The sequence below is a fragment of the Dioscorea cayenensis genome, chromosome 8 (genome assembly GCF_009730915.1).
Source record: "Dioscorea cayenensis subsp. rotundata cultivar TDr96_F1 chromosome 8, TDr96_F1_v2_PseudoChromosome.rev07_lg8_w22 25.fasta, whole genome shotgun sequence".
Taxonomy (NCBI): domain Eukaryota; kingdom Viridiplantae; phylum Streptophyta; class Magnoliopsida; order Dioscoreales; family Dioscoreaceae; genus Dioscorea; species Dioscorea cayenensis.
Genome location: NC_052478.1, coordinates 9491746 through 9496050, shown reverse-complemented (window position 1 = coordinate 9496050; position 4305 = coordinate 9491746). Strand labels below are relative to the sequence as shown.

At 40.4% G+C, this 4305-nt stretch overlaps 1 non-coding gene across 1 annotated transcript; it reads right to left on the bottom strand.

The window, feature by feature from the left end:
• Nucleotides 1-2141: 2141 nt before the first annotated feature.
• On the bottom strand, nt 2142-2248 carry LOC120268058. Its single transcript, XR_005538729.1, has one exon. It is a non-coding gene; the product is annotated as a small nucleolar RNA R71 (small nucleolar RNA).
• Between the last annotated feature and the right edge of the window lie 2057 nt (nt 2249-4305).

Sequence of the window (4305 nt, the reverse complement as noted above, 5' to 3'; positions counted from 1 at the left end):
CTCTAATGTGTTTCCTAGCTAGATGGAACAAGAGATGATCCTCTAGACAACAGATATGCAACTAAGGTTACATGCTTATTGACTGCAATTGCAACTACAGGGGACAATGCACGCTACATCAATGCTCATGCAGATAACGGCAATCCCACATTGATTTTTGCAACATACAAACATCAAAGTAATCAACACAAAGATGAACAAATAATATAAACAAAAAAGAGATCACAAGGAAACTCAATAAATAAAACAACTAAGTTCAATACATCAAAGGTCAAGGTTTATAATATGGGGCAACGAATGACGGTTAGATCCTCATGGTTCTACAATGCATCATAGAAAAGAAATAATAGAAAGAGATGTTATCCATAGGACTCCCTTCCTGCTTCACAATACTTGTTGGAGAGTGCTTTATGATGATCTTGCCGGTATTCAGATTCTGCTCTGAATGATGCCAAGCTTTGCCCTACCCTATGCCTTTAGAAAGAATAGAGAAGATTCCCCCAAAATCTAACTTTAGGGCTTAAAAGCACCTTTCCCGATGCGAGCAAGGCCATGCTCTTGGTCGTGCTTTTGACCGTGCTTTCTTCCAGGTATCTTGAAGATAGTCTCAGTGTGATTCCTAAAAAGTGCACTGTCTTAAGCACGCCCATGCTTATTGCCGTGCTTTAAGAACACACTGGTGGAAGAAGTAGTAGAACCGTGCTCTTGGCTCTATAAAAGTCCTGGCAAAGTGCACATGCTCAAGCATGCCCATGCTTGTCGACAGTATTCCCTCAACACACTGGTGGTAGGGGTAGTGAAACTGTTCTCTCTGGTTTGTGCAGTCCTAATAAAATGCACGGGCTTAAGCATGCCCATGCTTGTTGACTGTGCTTCTGATCACGGTTGTGCTTAGGCAACTGGGTTTGAATTCTCTAAGTCCTAAAAATAGCATGGTCTGAAGCATGGGTGTGCTTCCTAACTATGATTGTCCTGAAAAGTGTGAACTTAGTATTTTACGTGTGAATATTAATTTCATTGGTAACATATTATTTTTAGTTGTTTGAGATTCATTGAATGTTTGCTTCTTGATTATTTTGTTAATGTTGTGAGGAAGAGATTCCTACTCATTAGAGCACCTATGCTTTATTAGATCTATGCATGCACTAAGAGATTAGGCACTAAGAGATTATGCACCTAAGGCGGACATAAGAGGTTGGCTTGGAAGAGGTTCCAGCTTAAGTTCCTAGTGCTTCAGACCTGGTTGCCAAGAGATTGGGACTAGTAGGCCTCTGATTCCCCTAGTCCAACACTAGATAAAATTGCCATAGATGTTAGGCTATTGATAAAGCGAAAATGAAGTAATAGGAGCCTCTTACCTTTCCCTAAGGAATATAACCTCCGTCCTCACTTACAAAGTATTAGTTAACCACCCAAATACTTACGGAGTTGCACGCATTCAACCACTCGCGTTGGGTGTGTGTCAAGTTTTTGGCGTCTTTGCCAGGGAGCACCTAGTTGAGAGATTTTATGAAAATTCCTAGCTTAGTGTTTTAGTCATTTATTCCTTTGTTGTATCCTTTCATTATATTTTATTACTTTTATTATTTTGTTGATTCATTCTTGCTATTATCCTATGTAGGTGACTGTATGTGACGAGAGCTAACCCTATGGGATTGATAGAAGGAGATAGTGAGATCATGATAACTTCATTGAGAAGGCTTCAAGAGAGTTCAACAACTAAAGTAGAGGTTGAAATCGAGGACAGAGAGTCTGCTATTATGGCTGGACCTAGAAGGAAGATTTCCAAGTATGACATGCCACAATTCATAAGAGAGAAGTTCAATGTCCCAACCCCAACAGTTATGGGAAACAACTTTGAAATCAAAGCGAACACTATTGGGGTGATACAAAACTCACATCATTTTGATGGCCTGACAGATGAAGACCCAAATGCTCATCTCTTAAAGTTTCTACAAATTTGTTCGATGTTCAAGATGAGCACTATTTCAGATGATGCGATTAGATTGAGGTTTTTTTTCATTCAGTTTGAGAGAGTTGGCATATCGGTGGCTCACTTCTTTACCCTTGGAATATATTAAGACATGGAAGGACATGGTCAAGAAGTTTCTTAGTCGGTATTTTCCACCTAGCAAGGTAGCGAAATTAGAAAGTAAATCTCAACATTCAAGCATCGAGAATCTGAAATATTGTTTGAAGCATATGAGAGGTTCAAGGATATCATCAGGAAATGCCCTCATCATGGATGCAGCCCATGGATAAGAATTAAATTTTTTTACAATAGCTTGAACTACCATACAAAGCAGATCAGCGATGCCGCAATTAGTGGATCATTGAGTAATAAGTATCCAGATAAGGTAAAGTAGTTATTTGAGAATATTCCAACAATGAATCATAATGGAGTTTAAGAGGTATACAACCAAGAATAGCCGAATTACATAAAATAGACACGGATATCTACTTAGCAGCTAAGGTGGATGCTCTCACAAGAAAGTTGGATCTACTAGTGAGTAATAGTCTAGGTGCCCATTCAAGCTCCAGAATTATTCCTTTCTGTGAAACATTTGGAGGAGGACATGTGGCAACTCAGTGTCTGATTATGAGCTCAGCAGTTACTCCTATAGAGCAAGTTGATTATATCGGTGGAGGTCAGAGAAATTAAGGCAGCCCATGTAGTAGTACCTACAACTCAGGATAGAGGAATTATCCAAAATTTTCCTGGAATCAAGGTCAATAATAAGGGCCTCTCTATCAATAGAATTATCAGAACTACCAATAGCAGTAGTAGTCGGAGAGGAAATTCTCCACAGAGGATGTGTTGTGATAAGTGCTTGTGTGTTAAGAATTCAAAATGTTCTTTCCTTACGATGAGCATTACTTTTATCAGGTTTAAGCGCTAATGCATGTGTATTTGTGTTCTTTTGCGCATTTAGGCTTGTGAAGCTGAGTATTCAGAAAAGAAGCCAAAAGTAGATCGTGAATGCACAATTTGGTGGAATCTTGGAAGGAACAAATGCAAAGACACAAGTGGGGCTCTAAGATACATGAATGTGTGCCAACCTCCATGTAGTAAAAGCATTGCAATGAGTTGGAAGGGCACGAAGGCAGTCACATTTGCGTATCCTGACTTGTGCATTGATAGCAAGATCTTCACCAATGAGGACTTTGATCAAAGAAGAGTTACGATCTATAGCATAAACTTGTGCATGTTTATGTTGCCTCGATGAAAAATGTGGAATTAGGACTGTTTTGGTAGAGCATTATAGTAGGTTAACGAAGTAAATCACTGTAGAAATACAATGTAGCAGTTACTGTTCACAGCCGGCAGAAAAATCAGGTTTCCAGAGAATCCACACGGGCGTGTGGAAATTCTCCACGCCCGAGTGGAAATTCCACAGGCCCGTGTGGAGAATCCATAGGGGCATGTGGATGCCCGATTCCAACCCTATTTAAGCTGTGATTCAGCCTGATTTTTGGGGAATCTTTTCACCCTTCTCTCCAACTTTTCTCTATCTTTTAGGAGGCCATCGGCTACGGTTTGGAGAGGCTTTTGGCAAGTCTTTTGAGTGGTTCTATGGATTTGACTCCACGCTCCGCTTGGAAGAAGGTTATTGGGGAAGCTTTCGTCGGCATCGATCCGGCGAGGTGTGCCCTAGGACGGACAAGGGGACCTTTGGAGAAGATGAGGCTACTCCACAAGACCATCGACATGAATACCGAGGGGGTTTTCCTATGGATTACTTGTTTTTACTTTCGATTTCATTATTGATTGTATCTTGCTCCATGGAGAGCTAAACCCCCTAGTGGGTACTTAGATTTTGTAAACCCTAGGATGCTATTGTTTCTTTGACCTTTTATTATACTTTCCTTAATTGATGTTTTAATTGAGTTCCAATCTTGAATGCTTGTTGAATGATTTCTCCCATAGAGTGACATTAGGGTTGAGAGTTCTTCTTGGCAACCTTTGTGGATGAGTGACATACCATAAGGGTTAGACAACACTAGATTGGAGACGGTTGAGAGGATGAGTCAAGAGGTAGTAGAGCGTCCCCTTTCCCCTTCGGTGTGATTTATCTTACCTCCATTTCCTAGAGTTCTTTGTTGTCGCAATATAGTAAAGTACTAAAGGATGAACTCCGCTGGGGCTTAGTTGCATGAGCAACAGAGTGAAGCATTGAAGTGACTTTAGTATCTGGGGCTTGATTGTGACTAGGGGTCTTTCGCCTGGACCAAAGGGTTAAATCTACACATAGGAATATGGTTTATCACTTGGAATCTCTAGAACTTCATGTAACTTTACACAGT